Here is a 23,713-nt window from a genome sequence, read left to right as displayed (position 1 = left end):
GGCAGACAGAGAGGGTAAATCAAGAGCTTGAGACCTATTTGAGACTGTATATCTCTTCTTCACAAGATGACTGGGTAGAATTATTGCCCTGGGCAGAGTTTGCTCATAATTTTCGTTATCATACTTCCACAGATACAACTCCTTTTTTTACAGTTTATGGACAGCATCCTAGAGTACCTGATTTCCAAGAATTACCCGTCGTAGATGTGCCTGCGGCTGCTTCTGCTCTCCAGCGGTTCGCTCAAATTTGGAAGAAGATTCACTTATTTCTTAAAAAGGTTTCTCAGCGGTATAAAATGTTTGCTGATAGAAAGAGACGAGCAGTTCCATGTTTAAAACCGGGCGACAAAGTCTGGTTATCTACCCGAAATCTCCGTCTCAGAGTTCCATCAATGAAATTCGCTCCACGGTTTATTGGGCCATTCCCGGTGGAAAGTGTTATTAATCCAGTGGCTTATAAGTTAAGACTGCCTGCCTTTTTGAAAGTTCCCAACTCATTCCATATTTCTCTCCTCAGACCACTAATTCTCAATCGTTTCCAGAGAACGCTTCCAGCAGCTCCAAAGGTACAAACTCATCGGGCGTGGAATACGAGGTGGAAAAGATCTTAGACTCTCGACATCGTTATGGTCATTTACAATACCTGATTGACTGGTCTGGATATGGTCCTGAAGAGAGGAGTTGGGTAAATGCCACGGATGTCCATGCTCCACGGTTGGTTCAAGCCTTCCACAGACTCTTCCCTGCCAAGCCTTGTGGGTGTTCGGTGCCCACCCATAAAGGAGGGGGTAATGTCAGGAATCGGCGCTCTGCTACGTCTCGCCTACCAGCGCGCTGGTGTGCAGGCCTCCGGAGGTCATGGCCCCAGTTACGGCTGCAGGTGTGTATGGACCGCAAGCATCATCTTCCGCATTGCTGAGTACCCCTGAGTCCGGTCCTGTGTACATTCTGCTGCGTGCCGGCGTCCTGCCTGTGAGGTTGTTGCCATGACTCCTGCACTCAGCTGATCCAGGTGTGCAATCCAGCACTGTGTCTCCACCCAGAGTTCAGTGACCAATCACAGCAGAGCCATGGGTATAACTCCCAGTCCGTGGCTCACTCACATTGCCTCAGACAACGAGTCACATACCGTGTGCCTTGTTCTCCGGACTCCTGCGTTCCTGTTCCCAGTGATTCCTCGTGTTACCTCCTGTCGCTTCATCTCACTTCAGCTCTCCTGTTTTCTTCAGACTTCAGCCACAGCCAGTTACCAGCTCAGCAAGCAGTAAGAGACTCTACTCAGGTGTTTCACTCATTACTACCTGTGCATTGCTAATTGCATACCATCTGTGCTTCTCTGCAAGTATACCATCTCGTTGCATAGAGACTGTCTCCTGTTTGGGCCTAGTGAGGCCATAAGGACTTTATTATACAGAGACTGTGTGTTTTCCAAGTCTTACCGGAGTTCTGTTTATTTCATTCACATTCAGCATCAAGTCACTATCTATTTTTGTTGCAAGAGACTTTTCCGTTGTTGTGGATTCAATTACCAATCACTGTTACTTTATTGCCTGGTTTCAGTTTGTTATTCACTGCTATACCATCTACTCTGTGATACCTGTGTAATAAACATCAGCGCTTATGCGCCGGACTTTCATATCTGCTTCCCTGCTTTGTACATCGCACCAACACTGACCCACTAGCGCTCCCGCCGGGGACAGACAAACCCAGAGATCTGACAGCCTCACACAGACGCCGGTAATAGCTTCCTGCATGCTGTATCTGTTTGCTGAGAGTGTTTCCAGTCCTGCTGTATCCGGTCGTTCCTGTCCTCAGTTGTCCTGTACTCGGAAGTCGTCATCTGTTCCTGGAGTCCTGACTGAGCACCGTTAAACATCCAGTGGTGTTCGTGAGTCGCGGCGTAGCCGTGTGTTGCGGCTTGGCCGCTTTATTACTTATTACTTATTATTTGTGTTTCGGAGCTTTTTGCGGAGGATTCCGCTCCCACAGATCCACTCTGGTATCCAGCGGTGCTGGGTAGGAGTAATGGACTAGTGGATTTTGGTTGTCCTTTTATCTGGTGGTTTTTCCGCGCATACTTCTAGTTTGGTTAGTTAGCTTGTTGCCCTTGGCCTGTTGTTAGTCGGAGGTCCTCTTGTCATCATCCTGCCTCGGATTTCCCTTTGTCTCTCACTAAGACCGGGGGGCACCGGAGTTGGGCAGACATAATCCGCCTTTCAAACGTGGCTGCCAGGGGCTCAAGAAACCATAGTCTCGCAAGGGATTTCCGATAGCACGGGTGAGACAATAGAGTTAGGGCGCCAGGGGCAACTAGTCTTTCCTGCTCCCGTAACCAGCATTCCCTTCCAGTACTCTGGCCATTGTCATAAGATCTCCTTCGGTCAGGAGTACTGGAATCATAACACTTGGCTCCTCATCTCATGGAGGTTTTTAATGAAAGCCTGGGTAAGGGATCACTACCTCCCTCTATGAGATCCTCTGCTCTCATATTATTGTCTAAAGGTAAGGACCCGGTCCGTATTGAGAACTGGCGCCCCATCGCTCTTCTCAATACAGACAGAAAGATTCTGGCAAAGGTACTCTTTAATCGGCCGATGGAAGTTTCCGGGCTGTTACTTTCTCCATCTCAGCATTGCACCGTGAAAGGCCGAAGCACCTTTAGTGCTGTCCCTGGCATCCGGGAGGCTGTGGAGCGATGTCATGCTAAAAAATGGGGTAAGTATTTGCTGGCATTGGATCAGTCCAAGGCTTTTGACCGAGTTAATCATCAGTACCTGTGGGCTGTGCTGGAGAGGTATGGTCTTCCAGTGAGGGTGGTAGATTGGCTCTGTGTCATTTATAATCAGGACGAGAGCTTCCCACTTGTCAATGGCTGGGTAGGCCCTGCTTTTGCGGTCGACTCAGGTGTCCGTCAGGGGTGTCCCCTGAGCCCCCTCCTATATGTATTTGCAATTGATCCTTTTGTGCGGAGGATTGAGAGCGGTGCTGTGGCAGGGGTGCAGCTGGGCCCTGGGTTGCCGCTGAGGGTGGTGGCCTACGCAGACGATGTTACTGTGGTCCTGTCATCTGTGGCAGAGGCACCAAGCATGGAACATCTTATCTGTGAGTATTCTGAGGCTTCATGCTCCAGAGTCAATCAGGATAAGTGTGAAGCTTTCTGGATGGGGGAGGAAGGTGATGAGTTTGCCCTTCCGGATAGCCTCCCTCAGGCCAGCCCAGAGATAAAAATTCTAGGTATCAAATTTGGCCATGGTGATTATGCCACTCAAAATTGGGAGAGGAGGTTGGAAGATGCTACCAGGACGGTGCAGTCCTGGAGAAAATTGCAATTTTCTCTCAGGGAGAGGGTTGACTTATGCAAAACCTATCTGATTCCACTTTTTCTGTATGTCAGTTACGTGTGCTTCTTGCCACAATCTTTGTGGCCCAAGATGAATTCTTTATTCTTCCTGTTGTTATGGAGGAATAGAATGAATCTGGTCAAGAGAGGGATCACCTACAGATCAAGGGAACAGGGTGGGCTGAGTATGGTCAACCCTGTGGTGTTTTTTGCTAGAACTTTTTAAAAAATGAACCTAGGGAGTTTGTTTCTAAAAACTCCCCCTCGATGGGTAGAGAGTTTTAGGGCCTGGGTGTTTCCCTTCCTCAGGTTATGGATGGATGGTGGCCAAGTAAAAACCCTTCGAGTCCGGCATGGCTACCTCCCGATCTACGTTATACTGTGCTTGAAGATGATGAGGCTTTGGGGGCTGGAGGTGGGTGAAGTCAAAAACTTCTCTAGAAGGGAGTTGGAGAGAAGAATTTTGCAGACTCACTTTTATGTTCCGCTGTCGTTAAGGGACTGCCCAGGCAGTGTCTGCTCAGATGGGTTGGCTTTGATTAATTCTCAAAGAATCCCACTGAAATTTAGAGATATTGCCTGGCTTTCCTTCCAAGGAGGCTTTATGTGCGGGGTAACCTCAAGTGTCGAAGTGCCGATGATCGTGGCTGCCCACGTGAGGAATGTCTAGGGGAGGAGGAGACAATGGACCACTTCCTCCTTGAGTGTCCCTTCAATCTAAAGGTTTACAGAGCGGTATAAGGGCCTTATGCATCCCGTGCCTTTCGGGGCTTAGTTACCCTGAGTGGGCTTATGGGGCGTTCAAAGGGTATAGAAGGTTTGATTTAACCACAAATTTTATAGTTAGTTTAGTAGTTAGGTTTCACACATGGAATGCACGGCGTCAGGTTTCCCTCAGAGCAAAGGTCCTCCCCTGTGAGGAGGTGGTGGGAAATATCCTGCACGAGGTTAAGAGGATGATGGATATGGACAGGAAGAGGATGGATTCTGTCAGGTGGTCTAGGCTCTCGCGCCACCTGAAACCCCCTTGAGTGGGTGGCAGAAGTCCTTTTTCTTGTTCATCTTATGGCTTCCTATCCTTCACCTTCCCGTAGATTTTCTTTCTTTCTGATTTTTTTCATTAAACGGTTTACATCATAGTTGCCTACCCTCCCGCATCCTGCGGGAGCCTCCCGTTTCAGCCATAAATCTCCTGATCCCCTGCTTTATAGGTCAATTCTCCTGGATTCTTCAGATTCTGTCAGGGGTGACACTAAGGAGTTTCTTTGCAAGAACAGTGAGTTGCTGTAGTTGCTCAGGAATCACTGCTGACGGCTCTCATTATCCCCCTTGTGTATCCCCTGAGAGAGAGAGAGAGAGAGAGAGAGAGAGCAGTACCTGATCACACACTCCTCTTATCTGTGCTGGTGTGCACTGACCCATAGCATGCCTCTGCTGCTACTGCTGCTGCTGCTGGTGTAAGTATTGTTGTTAGTATAATCTTTCTGTAGTTAAACACATTTGTTTAATTAGAGTAGCTGGTATCTGTAATGATTTGGTTAATGTTGCAATGGTATGCTAAATAGCACATCCAATAAATATAGGTCGTGCCTACAAGATGCAAACAATCCAGTGTTCCCAATAAAAATAACATCTACAACACCAAAATAATCATTTACTTATATGTTTAGAGATGAATTCACACACGGTCAACTTGCATTTGGAATTTATTGCATACAGTAGGCATCACATTTACCATGCATATTGTGCTGAGTGAGAAGAAAAGAAATATCACAGCGAAAACATATTGCAAATAAGAAACCCTGTATTTCAGGCAGTAATGTTAGTATCAATATTTGCAAAACTTCCCAAAATATATTGTTATATAGAAATATCTTGCAACAACTAGCATTTAAGCATAGGCACGCCCATTTGTGGAACTAGACACACCCTTTGGGTAGAGTTTGACACGCCCCCATGGCGTCACGCCGCGCTTTGCACGGCACATGCTACTGTAATCTCCCTGATTTTAGTTTTCAAAAGTAGGCAAGTATGGTTTACATGTGGCTAAAAGACTTCATTCATCTTTTCATTGCTTAAGGTTATGGTAGGTATTGTGTGTAGTATAGTATGTTTTTGTATATAGAAGGTTGTTTATGCTTAACTGTTTATGTTAAGCAATACTGATATTACGTATAGTTATATAAGCTTTGTTGCTTTTTGAAAATTGGGCAATAATTCAATGTATATGTCCTATTTTATGCAATTTTATTATATTTATGTAGTTTTTATATGTAAGTTGCAATTTTTCTTAATAAAGAAGAGTCAATAACATCAGTCTGTCAGTGGGTGTTTATGTCAGTAACAGCTGCCTGTCAGTGGGTACATATATCAATAACAGCAGCCTGTCAGTGGGTACATATGTCAGTAACAACAGCCTGTCAGTGGGTGCATATATCAGTAACAGCACATTGTCAGTGGGTACATATGTCAGTAACAGCAGAGTGTCAGTGGGTACATATGTCAGTAACAGCAGCCTGTCAGTGGGTGTATATGTCAGTAACAGCAGTCTGTCTGTGGATGCATATGTCAGTAACAGCAGCCTGTCAGTAAGTGTTTGTCAGTAACAGCTGCCTGTCAAAGGGTGCATATGTCAGTAATAGCAGCCTGTCAGTGGGTGCATATGTCAGTAACAGCAGTGTGTCAGTGGGTGCATATGTCGGTAACAGCAGCCTGTCAGTGGGTGTTTATGTCAGTAACAGCTACATGTCAGTGGGTACATATGCCAGTAACAGCAACATGTGAGTGGGTGCATATGTCAGTAACAACACACTGTCAATGGGTACATATGTCATCAACAGCAGAGTGTCAGTGGGTACATATGTCAGTAACAGCAGCCTGTCAGTGGGTGTGTATGTCAATAACAGCAGACTGTCAGTGAATACATATGTCGGTAACAGCAGCCTGTCAGTAAGTGTTTGTCAGTAACAGCAGCCTGTCCATGGGTGTATATGTCAATAACATCAGTCTTTCAGTGGGTGTTTATGCCAGTAACAGCTTGCTGTCAGTGGGTGCATATGTCTGTAACAGCACATTGTCAGTGGGTACATATGTCAGTAACAGCACACTGTCAATGGGTACATATGTCAGTAACAGCAGTGTGTCAGTGGGTACATATGTCAGTAACAGCAGCATTTCCATTGGTGTATATGTCAATAACAGCAGTCTGGGGTGCATATATCAGTAACAGCACATTGTCAGTAGGTACATATGTGAGTAACGGCAACCTGTCCATGGGTGCTTATGTAAGTAACAGCTGCCTGTCAGTGGGTACATATGTCAGTAACAGCAGCCTGTCAGTGGGTGCATATATCAGTAACAGCAGCCTGTCAGTGGGTACATATGTCAGTAACAGCAGAGTGTCAGTGAGTACATATGTCAGTAACAGAAGCCTGTCAGTGGGTGTATATGTCGGTAACAGCTGCCTGTCAATGGGTGCATATGTCAGTAACAGCAGCCTGTCAGTGGGTACATATGTCAGTAACAGCAGTGTGTCAGTGGGTACATATGTCAGTAACAGCAGTCTATCTGTGGATGCATATGTCAATAACAGCAGTCTGTCAGTGGATACATATGTCAGTAACAGCAGTGTGTCAGTGGGTACATTTGTCAGTAACAGCAGCCTGTCAGTGGGTGTTTATGTCAGTAACAGCTGCCTGTCAGTGGGTACATATGTCAGTAACAGCAGCCTGTCAGTGTGCGCATATGTCAGTAACAGCACATTGTCAGTGGGTACATATGTCAGTAACAGCACACTGTCAGTGGGTACATATGTCAGTAACAGCAGCCTGTCCATGGGTGTATATGTCAATAACATCAGTCTGTCAGTGGGTGTTTATGTCAGTAACAGCTGCCTGTCAGTGGGTACATATGTCAGTAACAGCAGTGTGTCAGTGGGTACATATGTCAGTAACAGCAGCAGCCTGTCAGTGGGTGTTTATGTCAGTAACAGCTCTCTGTCAGTGGGTGCATATGTCAGTAACAGCACATTGTCAGTGGGTACATATGTCAGTAACAGCAGTGTGTCAGTGTGTACATATGTCAGTAACAGCAGCCTCTCAATGGTTGTATATGTCAATAACATCAGTCTGCCAGTGGGTGTTTATGTCAGTAACAGCAGCCTGTCAGTGGGTACATATGTCAGTAACAGCAGTCTATCTGTGGATGCATATGTCAGTAACAGCAGTGTGTCAGTGGGTACATATGTCAGTAACAGCAGTGTGTCAGTGGGTACATTTGTCAGTAACAGCTGCCTGTCAGTGGGTACATATGTCAGTAACAGCAACTTGTCCATGGGTGTATATGTCAGTAACAGCAGTCTGTCAGTGGGTACATTTGTGAGTAACAGCAGCCTGTCAGTGGGTGTATATGTAAGTAACAGCACATTGTCAGTGGGTACACATGTCAGTAACAGCATACTGTTAGTGGGTACATATGTCAGTAACAGCAGTGTGTCAGTGGGTACATATCTCAGTAACAGCAGTCTGTCTGTGGATGCATATGTCAATAACAGCAGTCTGTCAGTGGATGCAAATGTCAGTAACAGCAGTGTGTCAGTGGGTACATATGTCAGTAACAGCAGCCTGTCCATGGGTGTATATGTCAATAACATCAGTCTTTCAGTGGGTGTTTATGTCAGTAACAGCTGCCTGTCAGTGGGTACATATGTCAGTAACAGCAGTGTGTCAGTGGCTACATTTGTCAGTAACAGCATCCTGTCAGTGGGTGTTTATGTCAGTAACAGCTGCCTGTCAGTGGGTACATATGTCAGTAACAGCAGCCTGTCAGTGGGTACATATGTCAGTAACAGCAGCCTGTCAGTGGGTACATATGTCGGTAACAGAACACTGTCAGTGGGTACATATGTTAGTAACAGCAGTGTGTCAGTGGGTACATATGTCAGTAACAGCAGCCTGTCCATGGGTGTATATGTCAATAACATCAGTCTGTCAGTGGGTGTTTATGTCAGTAACAGCTGCCTGTCAGTGGCTACATATGTCAATATCAGCAGCCTGTCAGTGGGTACATATGTCAGTAATAGCAGCCTGTCAGTGGGTGCATATATCAGTAAAAACATTGTCAGTGGGCAGGGGCGGATCCAGGAAAAAATTACAGGGGGGGGGGGGCACCATAAGGGCGTGGCTTCGTTGGAATGGGCGTGGCTTCGTTTGAATGGCCGTGGTATTGCTGGAAAAGACTACCTTATACCCCAGTTTTGCAACCTGCACGCCCAGACGTTGGCCACCACAGGAAAGAAAAATAATCCTGATTCATGCCCCTTACATTATTTGTCATTTTTCCTCCTTATAGTAATGCCCAGTATACATTATGCCACATACTGCAATGGCCCTTAGACATTATGCCACACACAATAATGCACATGACACAGTATGCCACACACCGTAATGCCCCCGACACATTATGCCACACACTATAATGCCTGTGACACATTATGACAGGAATTGCAATGCCCGTTATACATTATGCTACACACTGCTCTGCCCCTGATACATTATAGCACATACAATGTCTGTGACACATTATGCCACACACTGCAATGACCTTGAGACATTATACCACAATGCCCGTGATATAGTATACCATACACCGTAATGCCTGTGACACGTACCACAATGCCCGTTATACCCTATGCCACACACCGCAATGCCCGTTATATATTATGCCACACTGCAATGACCCTGAGACATTATACCACATACCACAATGCCCGTGATATAGTATACCACACACCGTAATGCCTGACACATTATGACACACACCGCAATGTCCGTGATACATTATGCCACACACTGCAATGACCCTGAGACATTATACCAAATATCACAATGCCAGCGATATAGTATACCATACACCGTAATGCCTGTGACACATTATGACACACACCGCAATGTCCGTGATACATTATGCCACACACCGTAATGCCCATTACACATTAAGTCCTACAGTAAGGCTTCTAATTACTTTTCAAATACCTGCTCGTTGTCAGGGGTTTCATGCACTGGGTGTCATGCTCGTTGCCAGGGGTTTCATGCTCTTGGTTCCATGCACGGTGCCAGGGGTTTTCATGCTCAGGGTGTCATGCTCGTTGCCAGGGGTTTCATGCACTGGGTGTCATGCTCGTTGCCAGGGGTTTCATGCACTGGGTGTCATGCTTGTTGCTAGGAGGTAGTCCTTGTTGCTAGGGCTGTGCTCCCAGTGCCACATATGTCCCCAGTGCCAGATATTCCTCCACGGTGCCAGGTACTCACATGCCCCCAGTGCCAAATATAGCCCCCCCCCCCATGTGCCAGGTACACATATACCCCCCAGTGCCACATATGCCCCCAGTGCCAGATATTCCCCGACAGTGCCACATATGCCCGCAGTTCCAGATATCCCCCCCAGTGCTATATATGCCCCCAGTGCCACATATGCCCCAGTGCCAAATATTCCCCCCCCCCCACATATGCCCCAAGTGCCAGATATCCCCCCCCCAGTGCCACATATGCCCCCAGTGCCAGATATCCCCCCCCCCAGTGCCATATATGCCCCCAGTGCCAGATATTCCCCGACAGTGCCACATATGCCCCCAGTGCCAGATATCCCCCCCCCAGTGCTATATATGCCCCCAGTGCCACATATGCCCCAGTGCCAGATATGTCAGTAACAGCAGCATTTCCATTGGTGTATATGTCAATAACAGCAGTCTGTCAGTGGGTGTTTATGTCAGTAACAGCTGGCTGTCAGTGAGTACATATGTCAGTAACAGCAGTGTGTCAGTGGGTACATATGTCAGTAACAGCAATCTGTCCATGGGGGTATATGTCAATAACAGCAATCTGTCAGTGGGTACATTTGTCAGTAACAGCAGCCTGTCAGTGGGTGCATATATCAGTAACAGCACATTGTCAGTAGGTACATATGTCAGTAACGGCAACCTGTCCATGGGTGTATATGTCAATAACAGTAGTCTGTCAGTGGGTACATTTGTCAGTAACAGCACCCTGTTAGTGGGTGTTTATGTAAGTAACAGCTGCCTGTCAGTGGGTACATATGTCAGTAACAGCAGCCTGTCAGTGGGTGCATATATCAGTTACAGCAGCCTGTCAGTGGGTACATATGTCAGTAACAGCAGAGTGTCAGTGAGTACATATGTCAGTAACAGAAGCCTGTCAGTGGGTGTATATGTCAGTAACAGCTGCCTGTCAATGGGTGCATATGTCAGTAACAGCAGCCTGTCAGTGGGTACATATGTCAGTAACAGCAGTGTGTCAGTGGGTACATATGTCAGTAACAGCAGTCTATCTGTGGAGGCATATGTCAATAACAGCAGTCTGTCAGTGGATACATATGTCAGTAACAGCAGTGTGTCAGTGGGTACATTTGTCAGTAACAGCAGCCTGTCAGTGGGTGTTTATGTCAGTAACAGCTGCCTGTCAGTGGGTACATATGTCAGTAACAGCAGCCTGTCAGTGTGCGCATATGTCAGTAACAGCACATTGTCAGTGGGTACATATGTCAGTAACAGCACACTGTCAGTGGGTACATATGTCAGTAACAGCAGCCTGTCCATGGGTGTATATGTCAATAACATCAGTCTGTCAGTGGGTGTTTATGTCAGTAACAGCTGCCTGTCAGTGGGTACATATGTCAGTAACAGCAGTGTGTCAGTGGGTACATATGTCAGTAACAGCAGTCTATCTGTGGAGGCATATGTCAATAACAGCAGTCTGTCAGTGGATACATATGTCAGTAACAGCAGTGTGTCAGTGGGTACATTTATCAGTAACAGCAGCCTGTCAGTGGGTGTTTATGTCAGTAACAGCTCTCTGTCAGTGGGTGCATATGTCAGTAACAGCACATTGTCAGTGGGTACATATGTCAGTAACAGCAGTGTGTCAGTGTGTACATATGTCAGTAACAGCAGCCTCTCAATGGTTGTATATGTCAATAACATCAGTCTGGCAGTGGGTGTTTATGTCAGTAACAGCAGCCTGTCAGTGGGTACATATGTCAGTAACAGCAGACTATCTGTGGATGCATATGTCAGTAACAGCAGTGTGTCAGTGGGTACATATGTCAGTAACAGCAGTGTGTCAGTGGGTACATATGTCAGTAACAGCAACTTGTCCATGGGTGTATATGTCAGTAACAGCAGTCTGTCAGTGGGTACATTTGTGAGTAACAGCAGCCTGTCAGTGGGTGTATATGTCAGTAACAGCACATTGTCAGTGGGTACACATGTCAGTAACAGCATCCTGTTAGTGGGTACATATGTCAGTAACAGCAGTGTGTCAGTGGGTACATATCTCAGTAACAGCAGTCTGTCTGTGGATGCATATGTCAATAACAGCAGTCTGTCAGTGGATGCAAATGTCAGTAACAGCAGTGTGTCAGTGGGTACATATGTCAGTAACAGCAGCCTGTCCATGGGTGTATATGTCAATAACATCAGTCTTTCAGTGGGTGTTTATGTCAGTAACAGCTGCCTGTCAGTGGGTACATATGTCAGTAACAGCAGTGTGTCAGTGGCTACATTTGTCAGTAACAGCAGCCTGTCAGTGGGTGTTTATGTCAGTAACAGCTGCCTGTCAGTGGGTACATATGTCAGTAACAGCAGCCTGTCAGTGGGTACATATGTCAGTAACAGCAGCCTGTCAGTGGGTACATATGTCTGTAACAGAACACTGTCAGTGGGTACATATGTTAGTAACAGCAGTGTGTCAGTGGGTACATATGTCAGTAACAGCAGCCTGTCCATGGGTGTATATGTCAATAACATCAGTCTGTCAGTGGGTGTTTATGTCAGTAACAGCTGCCTGTCAGTGGCTACATATGTCAATATCAGCAGCCTGTCAGTGTTTACATATGTCAGTAACAGCAGCCTGTCAGTGGGTGCATATATCAGTAAAAACATTGTCAGTGGGCAGGGGCGGATCCAGAAAAAAATGACGGGGGGGGGGGGGCACCGTAAGGGGCGTGGCTTCGTTTGAATAGGCGTGGCTTCGTTTGAATGGGCGTGGTATTGCAGGAAAAGACTACCTTATACCCCAGTTTTGCAACCTGCACGCCCAGACGTTGGCCACCACAGGAAAGAAAAATAATCCTGATTCATGCCCCTTACATTATTTGTCATTTTTCCTCCTTATAGTTATGCTCAGTATACATTATGCCACATACTGCAATGGCCCTTAGACATTATGCCACACACAATAATGCACATGACACATTATGCCACACACCGTAATGCCCCCGACACATTATGCCACACACTATAATGCCTGTGACACATTATGACAGGAATTGCAATGCCCGTTATACATTATGCTACACACTGCACTGCCCCTGATACATTATAGCACATACAATGTCTGTGACACATTATGCCACACACTGCAATGACCTTGAGACATTATACCACAATGCCCGTGATATAGTATACCATACACCGTAATGCCTGTGACACGTACCGCAATGCCTGTTATACCCTATGCCACACACCGCAATGCCCGTTATATATTATGCCACACTGCAATGACCCTGAGACATTATACCACATATCACAATGCCCGTGATATAGTATACCACACACCGTAATGCCTGACACATTATGACACACACCGCAATGTCCGTGATACATTATGCCACACACTGCAATGACCCTGAGACATTATACCAAATATCACAATGCCAGCGATATAGTATACCATACACCGTAATGCCTGTGACACATTATGACACACACCGCAATGTCCGTGATACATTATGCCACACACCGTAATGCCCATTACACATTAAGTCCTACAGTAAGGCTTCTAATTACTTTTCAAATACCTGCTCGTTGTCAGGGGTTTCATGCACTGGGTGTCATGCTCGTTGCCAGGGGTTTCACGCTCTTGGTTCCATGCACGGTGCCAGGGGTTTTCATGCTCAGGGTGTCATGCTCGTTGCCAGGGGTTTCATGCACTGGGTGTCATTCTCGTTGCCAGGGGTTTCATGCACTGGGAGTCATGCTCGTTGCCAGGGGTTTTATGCACTGGGTGTCATGCTCGTTGCTAGGAGGTAGTCCTTGTTGCTAGGGCTGTGCTCCCAGTGCCACATATGTCCCCAGTGCCAGATATTCCCCCACGGTGCCAGGTACTCACATGCCCCCAGTGCCAAATATAGCCCCCCCCCATGTGCCAGGTACACATATACCCCCCCAGTGCCACATATGCCCCCAGTGCCAGATATTCCCCGACAGTGCCACATATGCCCCCAGTGCCAGATATCCCCCCCAGTGCTATATATGCCCCCAGTGCCACATATGCCCCAGTGCCAAATATTCCCCCCCAGTGCCACATATGCCCCCAGTGCCAGATATTCCCCCCCAGTGCCACATATGCCCCCAGTGCCAGATATACCCCTACCCAGTGCCATATATGCCCCCAGTGCCAGATATTCCCCGACAGTGCCACATATGCCCCCAGTGCCAGATATCCCCCCTCAGTGCTATATATGCCCCCAGTGCCACATATTCCCCAGTGCCAGATATTCCCCCCCAGTGCCACATATGCCCCCAGTGCCAGATATCCCCCCCCAGTGCCACATATGCCCCCAGTGCCAGATATTCCCCCCCCCCAGTGCCATATATGCCCCCAGTGCCAGATATTCCCCCCAGTGCCATATATGTCCCCAGTGCCAGATATTCTCCCCCCCCTGCCAAATATGCCCCCAGTGCCAGATATTCCCCCCAGTGCCAGATATGCCCCCTCAGTGCATCCCCCCCCCACACTTCCTCCGCCGCCGCCGCTGCTCCCCCCACTCCCCTGCTGTTAGGAGGGACACGGAGGGCACAGTGCACGCCTCCCTGTGTCCCTCCTGTGTCTCCGGCGGCCGCGGGTCACTCTAATAAAGGAAGTGCTCACGAACGGCACTTCCTTTATGAGACCCGCGGCCGCCGGAGACCCAGGAGGGACACAGGGAGGCGTGCACTGTGCCCTCCGTGTCGGAAACGAGACCGCAGACTGACATGCGGACGCTCGTCCGCATGTCAGTCTGCACTAAATCAGTGGCGCCCCCGCAGCCCCTCGCCCCCAAGCCACCGCGAGGGCTGCGGGCTGCGGCGTGCGCACAAAATAAAATAAAAATACACAAATCATCTAAAAATGACAGGGGGGGCACGTGCCTTGGTGCCCCCCCCCCCACCCCCTAAATCCGCCACTGTCAGTGGGTACATATGTCAGTAACAGCAGAGTACTTGCAAGGGGAGAGAAAGAAAGCTCTTGTGTGGGCGCACTCTTATGAAACAGAGAAAGTAATCATTCAATTATAAGGAAAAACATTAAAACATATGTTTATTAATTACCATTAAAATGAGAGATAGTCCTTCTGTGATCCAGAGAAGAAGGTATACACATGACAGAGATGTGAAAAAGTGTATGAAATAAAAATGTTCTGGTCTGTTTAGTCTCAACGAGAAAAGTTGGAAAGGCTGCAGACACAAAATAGTCTAGCACCCGTTTCTCCCGACCAGTACAGATAATCTGTATTAATGAGACCAACCTACGAGGTCAGTTGATATCTTGGAGGACAACTTGGATTAGGTTAATACCAAGAGGTTAGCTGTTCACCCGTAAATTCATTTTGTTGGAAAGATTGAAAATATCTAAATTAGCATGATCTGAGAAACGATGGAAGTAGATAGATGTTAGAAATAGCTCGTAGTGGTGATACTGCTGTTGGTGTCCACCCTTCTAGGGAAGGGGAATAATATCTACTCTACAAAACCAGGTATTCCCACGGAGTCTCCCCTCAAGGTACTGGCCTGGCCTAACGCTATTTCGCTTCCAAGATCGGACGAGATCGGGCATTGGCAGCGTGGTATGATAGTAGAGAAATTATCTACCAAGGCTGTGTGTTTTGATGTTACAGCAACATCGTTACTTACGCTTGATACAGTTTGTAACGCGATCCTTCTCCGTTGCGGCTTATCATTTTCGGAATATGACAATTTTCTTTTAAGATCTGTAAATGCTGAATTATGACTTCTCTCATTCGTTCTTGGTCGAGCCAGCCTTCGTTTGTTCGGGTTGATACAACTGTTATGCACTACCATAACCGATGACCTAGCAACATCCTTTAGGCTGTTATGTACAATCGACGGCGTTACGAATTGATGGTTCTCCGTTTCAGCAGCGGTTGTGCGTTTTGATGTTTTCCCGCTTGTACTAGGCCTGTGTATTTGCGCGACTGTATCACGGCCTGTTGGTATCATAGGATCATATCGCCTTGCTACAGCATTATCTGTAATACATATATTATAAAATAAATATAAACGCAGATGCACGTAAATCAGCATTTAAATCACAGCATAACAATATACCATATAACAGTGTTTGATTACACACCTGCTGTTGCGAATTGATGGTTCCCCGTTTCAGCGGCGGTTGTGCGTTTTGATGTTTTTCCGTTTGTACTAGGCCTGTGTATTTGCGCGACGGTATCATGGCCTGCTGGTATCGTAGGATCATATCGCCTTGCTACAGCATCATGTGTAATACATATATTATAAAATAAATATAAACATCGATGCCCGTAACTCAGCATTTAAATCACTGCATAACAATATACCATATAACAGTGTTTGAATACACACCTACTTTATATTCGAATGTTTTAGCCCGACCCCCTGTCGCGTGGGGGAAAAACAGTCGCTCATCAACAACATTGCTGGTCTGTATAGCGGCGTTGTGACAATATTCAGGTTTGTTCAATATGTCCCATAGAATACCGTCAGCCGTCGCATCATCCATTTTTGTGGAATCTTTAGCCGGTGAAAAAAAATAAAAATAAATATTACATACGGTATAAAATTAGAATAACATGAAAAAGAGATGTATTATTGAGAATATAAAGTGTGTACAGTTGACAACAAATCAGCACAATTGTACAAGGTTTATTTTTAATTCTTTAGCTGTGGAAAAATAAATAAATAAATAAAAATAATAATAAATAAATAAATAAAAAATAAATAAAAATATCATGTTACTCACAGGCTGGAGCCAATTCCAAAATATTAATAAAATCGGGTATAACGCTGAAATCTAAACCAAATGGGCTATCTCCAACCGAATCGAAATTCTCTGTGTTTGTGGTTACAGTCATTAAATTGGGAGAAATAAAATTACTTATCAATGTATCCAGACTGTTGTACGTTCATACTATTTAAACTTTTAAAAATAAGTAAAAATGAACAAATTGTAGACCTTGACTATAATTTCGTACTATTTAAACTTTAAATATAAATAAAAACGTGTCAATGGTATTTATAGACATAGCTTACCATGGGTCGTTTGATAACTTGGCAAATCATCATCGGATCCGGATGTACACATGAAATCATCTTTGTTGTTGATGTTCTGCATTGTCTGTCTCTGAACCAATAATGAAAATGAGAAATGATTAATATCTGTCAAACGATTTACATGAAATACAGTGTCGGTGCATTCCCAAAATGAACCACTAGATGGTACTATTACCACATATTTAAACAACCTTCAGGCAGTCACATTAATTAAAAACCAAAAGAAATCCCTGGTGCTCGTATGATCAACTATCCTGCTCGTTTTATCATACACAAAATTAATTAATTTAATCAATACTAAGCTGCTCCCAATGGTACTTACTAACAATACTAAGCTGCTCCCAATGGTACTTACTAAATACCAATTGAAGATTAAAGTGCAAAAATGGAATATAAAATGTTAGGAAGCGCTTCCTAACATTTTATACACCTTTATTGCACTTTAATCACATTAATTCACAGCTATATTTGTAAAATAAAAAATATGCAATTTGTATAAACATGAGGTCAGTCAAACGATTTACATGAAATACAGTGTCAGTGCATTCCCAAAATGATCCACTAGATGGCACTATTACCACATATTTAATCTGCAACCCTGCATAATAATAATAATAACACTTAAGTGCCTTGGGTCCTATTGGAGAAAGAGCGCTATATAAATACAATTATTATTATTATTACTTACCGTAATGTCTTCACGTGTGTATAGCGATGCAACTTCGGTTGAAATTCCTTCTCAGTGCTCTGTCCCACTTCAGAACTGTGTCCTATTCTTATAGTCATGGCTGTGAGCCATATGGCCCCCACCAAACCTGTGGTATGCCGTCCCACATTTCCAAGATGCTGGGGCGGAGTTTTTAAGCATATAAACTTTGGTTTATACATTAGTAAATGTAATAATTCTTTTCAGTTACAATAAAGATATAATCTGTTAGCGGTACCTTACACACCGTACTCAGCGCTTCAAAAACATACCAAATACTTATATATATATATATATATATATATATATATATATATATATACAGAAAAAACAATTCCTGAGTGCTCTAAAGTTCTTGTACAGATTGAACGGAAGTCCTTCCAAATGGGTATATCTTATACTGTAGAAGATGAGGTTTTCTGGATTCCTACAGTGGATAACCAATCACCAAAAAAAGTCACCCAAACAAACAATTAGAATAAAATTATTTAATAACAAAATTAATTCATAAAAAGCCCCTAAAATTATTTAATAACAAAATGAATTCATAAAAAGCATTATACAGAAGTTCTTATGTACTAATGTACATGAAAACAAATTATTTTATGATTCCATAAATATCCACTGCTTACTGATTTGTAGCTAAAATTACTTTCAGGCTGTGTGTATAAGGTGTACATGTAACATAAATGCATTCTGTGCTTAGATTTAGGACCCATCACCATGATATCTCATTATGATATCTAATTAATCCAAAATACGGAAAAAAACAATATCCAAAATACCGCTGGTCCCAAACATTTTGAATAAGGAATATATATATATTTATTTAAAAGCACTGTCATTTGAGTCAACACATAACCCTGTAGGTGGCGCTAATGTTCTTCTACAGAGATAACAAGCTGGTTTAATAAACAGGTGTCATCATTACACGTTTTGTATTCTGTAGTACTAAGACTTTTGAATTTGTTTTGTCATGGTAGTCCGTAGATCTGTGGATTTTTAAATTGTGCTGTCATCATTTATCACGCATGGTCATTAAAATCAATTTGTTTTTAAATTAGTGCCATGTGTGATGCTTCCGTACATCTAAGAAAATGGACATGGTCATATTGTAGTCCGTAGATCTGTGGATTTTTAAAATGTGCTGTCATCATTTATCACGAATGGTCATTAAAATCAATATGTTTTTAAATTAGTGCCATGTGTGATGCTTCCGTACATCTAAGAAAATGGACATGGTCATTAGTCATTATGCTTTTTAAAACTGTACCATCTGTACCAAGCGTGATGTTTAAATTGTTGGAATGTGTGAACTATAACAAAGTAATGTTTGAAAGTGTACAGACTAGTCAAAATAGTGAATTTTTTCATCACAAGCTGGTTTGTGATCTTTATTGCGCATTCTGCGCCTGGTGTTGCGTGACACTCTGCGACTGGTGTTGCGTGACACTCTTTTCAAAGTCATTATCTTTTAATACGGTTTATCGAACACTATAAATTTAATATAAAATTTTGTATTAAATTTTATATTAAAGCGATATCAAACACTATCATTTAATATTAAAGGGGGTGGAGCCTAGGAGAAAGGGGGTGTTGCCAACTGTCACTTTGACAGAAAGGTTGTCTTTATCTACTGGATGTATATCACAGGGTAATTGTACTAGAAAACCCTGACTAAATGCACTCTTTCTTAACTAGCACTGTCTAAAAAGGCAGGTAGAATACTTAAGTGCCATGTAAAGGCACAGCGCTGACAACCAGGCGGCTTTACATAGGAGGATTTGCCCAAGCAGTCCCAGGAACAGTGAGCTGAAGGATAATGGCGCCGCAGACCAGAGCCGGCCTTAGGCATAGGCAAACTAGGCAATTGCCTAGGGCATCTGGTATGCCTAGGGGCACAAGCAGCTTCTGCTGATTAAAATGATATGCGGCATGCCTATATTCTGTGTGCAGCATTTCGTATGCAGATACAGCCACAGTCGCACACAATATATAGGCATGTTGCATATCATTTTAATCAGCAGAAGCTGCTTGTGCATCCTAACCACATAGCAATGCAAATAAGATGCATTTTCATAAAAAATAGGCACCCGACATTAGCAGAGCTGCCAGTTGACTCACGCCAGGAACAATATGTGTCATTATTTGTATAAGGGCATTAATAATGTGTAAGGGGCACTATGTGTGTCGTTATGTATATAAGGGCACTGATAATGTGTGGCATATGTGCAAGGGACATTATGTGTGTCATTATGTGTATAAGGGCATTAACAAAATGTGGCATATGTGTAAGGGAAATTATGTGTATAAGGGCATTAATAAGGGTTGGCATAATGTGTAAGGTACACTATGTTTATAAGGGCATTAATAATGTGTGTCATATGTGTCAGGGGCATTACTGTGTGGTATTATGTGTATAAATGCATTACCAATGTGTGTGGCATTATGTGTATAAGGTGCTCTACTGTGTGGTGTAATGTGAATAAAGAGCAATATGGTGTGGTGTAATGTGAATAAGTAGCAATATGGTGTGGTGTAATGACAATAAAGAGCAATATGGTGTGGTGTAATGTGAATAAGGAGCAATATGGCGTGGTGTAATGAGAATAAAGAGAAATATGGTGTGGTATAATGTGAATAAGGAGCAATTCAGTATGATGTTATGTGAATGAGGGGCACTACTGTGAGAAGTAACGTATATAAGGTAAATTGGTACTACTGTGTGATGTAATGTGAATAAGGGACACTATCGTATGATAAATTGTGAATAAAGTTGCACTACTGTGAGGCATAAATTGAATTGGGGGTACTATTGTGTGGCCATGCCCCTTGCCAGCAAAAACACATACCTTTTTGGGCTGTGCACCGAATGTGCACACTGTTCTTATTTAAATTACAGGGGGTAGGAAAACAATAAAGGACTGCTATGGGTGGGGGGTGATGGTGCTGGGAAAGGGGTGCAGGGTCAGAGGTGGAACTAGCGGTGGTGCTAGGGGGCACCAGCCAAAATCTTGCCTAGGGCATCATATTGGTTAGGGCCGGCTCTGCCGCAGACACTGACTGGGAGTGAGGGAGAGACAGATATGCAGCTCCAGGGCGGGAACATTTGCAGAAAATGGCACCCTGGGGCTGGGGGAGGGGCTTCAGGTTCAAGCTCTATCCCCCTGCTGGCAAAACCACTGGGTACAGCGGGCTCTAATAAAACGGTTTATAGAGAAAACCTGACCTGTCCCATGCCCTGGTGATCTAGTGGGATTGCCTGTACTGGCACAGTGTCCACCACCAGCGAGCGCGGCCCGCCTCCCACTGACCACGCCGGATAGTGATAAAGACCGGGTCCCACGAGCGGGATCCACTTACCACCTCCCGAAGCGCGGCCATGCGATCCTGGAGAGCCCCAGCCATGTGTGCCTAACATGAAGAAAACCGGAGCCTCCGCTGTAGGTACCCGGCAACCAGGGCTCGGGAGTGTACAGCGCCGCTGGGGAGAGATGGAGCTGCAGCAGTGAATTTCACAAGACATTTACCACCGCTGCTGTCCTTGAAGTCTTCACTTTTTACCTCATAAAAAGCTTTTCTCAGGGCTGCCTGGAGCAGCCCCTCTGTTATGTGCCTGCTGTGTGCAGCACCAACTGACAAACTGAGCTCCTGTGCTGGGAGGCGGGGTGATATAGGAGGCGGCTCTGTGCATTCTGGGAACAGTCAAAGCTTTGAGTCTGTTGGTGCCTCGGATCAAGATCTTATTCCATACCCCCATTGTCCAGACTTGTGGAGCCCAGTGTACCCCGCAGCAGAAATATAGGTGGTATTGCTCCCATTACAATTTTACCAGAGAGCAGACTATCTATGAGTACGGCTTGGTTCCTATCTATATGGTTTCAAACCAAATCTCAACAGAAATCTGTGCCTCCATATGTTAGAACATGCCAGACTAGCTAATCACACCGTTAAAGGAGTAATCCTTATTATTTTACAGTGTAATTGTAATGTTAACATAGATGTGGTAATCATACTTTTTACAAGTATAATGATTCTTACAGGTCTTAATTTAATAAAAAGGGAGGGATATATAGGAAATTTCTGATTCAGCAGGAGTCTATGTCACCTTCTTAGAAATCCAAAGGGGGATACAGCCAAAATAAATGTGTGTCTGTAAATAATCAGTACACATCAGTTAAGGCCCATACACACTTGACGATAAAATGAGCGACGTCGTTCATTTCAGCCCTCATCAACGACGTCGCTCATTATATCATCAAGTATGTATGCATCCGACGACCACCGATGTGCGGCCCCGCGGGACGTTAACGACCCTCGCTTATCTATGGAGCATGTATGCTCAATTTCCCCTATGGTCGTTACCGACCAGAGACGTCGTTGAATGTGTATGGTGTGAACGACCAGCGACCAAGCCACTGTTCACCAGCCCTGTTCCCAGCTCATTATTTTAATAAACTGTTCAGCTTGGATGCTTCAACGATGAATGGTCTTTGGTCGTTGGTAGTGTGTATGCTCATGTCGTTTGCTTAGCTGTTCAAGGGAAGTTCAAGGGAAGTCGTTAACGACGGTCATTAACCACGTGTGCATCGACAAGTGTGCATGGGCCTTTAGATCGGTGCACGTCTAGTTGTCAGTCATTCATATGTGGCTTCAGGTCTGCCATAAATATTGTAATAATATGACCCATCAAGTCAAACAACCTATTTGCATATTATATTCCCTACTGATAGTGTTGTGGCGGTGGGATATCAACATCTATGCTTGTAGATTCAGGGTATCCCAAACACTAATATTATGCTGTTGTTTTATGGCAGGTATGCTTGAATGTACTGTTTCACTGATAATTGTTACAATAATCTATTGGAAACACTCAGCTGTTTGCTGGCTCATAAATGTTGCCAGTTTAATTGTTGCTGGGGGTCATTCTGAGTTGTTCACTCATTGCAAAAGGCAAAAATGTGCATGCGCTAAGTATTTTAGCTCAAAACTTAGTAGATTTACATTTACTCACGTCCGAACGAAGAATTTTCATTGTTGAAGTGATCGGAGTGTGATTGACAGGAAGTGGGTGTTTCAGGGCGGAAACTGGCCGTTTTCTGGGAGTGTGCGGAAAAACACAGGCGTGTCAGGATAAAATGCGGGAGTGTCTGGAGAAACGGGGGAGTGGCTGGCCGAACGCAGGGCGTTCAAACCAGGAACGAAACGGGCTGAGCTGGTCGCAGTGTAGGAGTAAGTCTCGAGCTACTCAGAAACTGCTAAGAATTTTCTATTCGCAATTCTGCTAATCTTTCGTTCGTAATTCTGCTAAGCTAAGATACACTCCCAGAGGGTGGCGGCTTAGCGTGTGCAATGCTGCTAAAATCTGCTAGCGAGCGAACAACTCGGAATGACCCCCATTGTGTGTTCAATTTAGTATCCTGTCAGAACATGCCTCTCCGTTACTTACTTCCCAGAAATAACTGATATGTGGCAGTATAATGAATGCTACTACAGCCACTTAGTGAACTAGAAATATCTCAGTATGTCCATACTATGTGAGGACAATATTATACCAACAGCATTTTAGTTAGTGTCTAGAATGACTGACAATGGAATGGGTCTCAGTTCTTATGTCCAAACTCTAATACATGCATATTTATAAGATTCACTGTAGTCTCTCTCTCTCAGTGAGTGCTGACAGTTCTCTTTGGAAGATTGGTTATATAAAATGTATCACTTGGTGTTCCCTCAGCAATATCTATCACACCTCCGCTTATTGTCCTTATCAATGGGGGCAGACAGCTGACATAATGCAATATTGGGTGGGGGTTTTTTGGAATCTGCACTGGACCAGATTGTACAATAATTGTTATACAATTTTTATACCATATGCGGCAAGAATGGTAACCAACATATAGCTACCGACTATTATCTATTATAGCAGGACCAGTTAATGACATTATTCAGATATGTCACATCTGCTTTGCATTCCAGGTAATAGATCCATTGTCTCTGTATTCTCAGCATAACATCCCTATTGTTCCGATTTTAGCTACCCATTGGTCTGCCATCAGGTCAATCATGTCTCCCTACAAGGAGATTGGCTAATACATCTGTTAAGAGACACACACGGAGGGCTCACAGATCAGACGATCATGTGAACAAGCTCCTCACAGCGAAACGCGCGTCACTTCCGGGACCTCCGTAACGGGGCTCCGACGGGCGGACTCCTCTCCAGCGCACGCAGCAAGTAGAGCACCGCTCTCTGCAGCAGGTTATAGCTCCCTGGTCAGGTTTCACC

General features: G+C 44.7%; 1 long non-coding RNA gene and 1 pseudogene across 1 annotated transcript; both read right to left on the bottom strand.

Moving 5' to 3' along the window:
* Nucleotides 1-15,136: 15,136 nt before the first annotated feature.
* Nucleotides 15,137-15,255, bottom strand: LOC134912489 (5S ribosomal RNA; annotated as a pseudogene).
* An 821-nt stretch (nucleotides 15,256-16,076) lies between these two features.
* LOC134911887 (uncharacterized) lies at nucleotides 16,077-17,568 on the bottom strand. The gene is made up of 3 exons (XR_010176934.1): nucleotides 17,413-17,568; nucleotides 16,704-16,794; nucleotides 16,077-16,184 (listed from the first exon to the last, which is right to left on the bottom strand). It is a non-coding gene; the product is annotated as an uncharacterized LOC134911887 (long non-coding RNA).
* Nucleotides 17,569-23,713: the final 6,145 nt, after the last annotated feature.

The sequence above is a fragment of the Pseudophryne corroboree genome, chromosome 4 (genome assembly GCF_028390025.1).
Source record: "Pseudophryne corroboree isolate aPseCor3 chromosome 4, aPseCor3.hap2, whole genome shotgun sequence".
Lineage (NCBI taxonomy): Eukaryota > Metazoa > Chordata > Amphibia > Anura > Myobatrachidae > Pseudophryne > Pseudophryne corroboree.
This window is presented reverse-complemented; position numbering and strand designations above follow the sequence as displayed.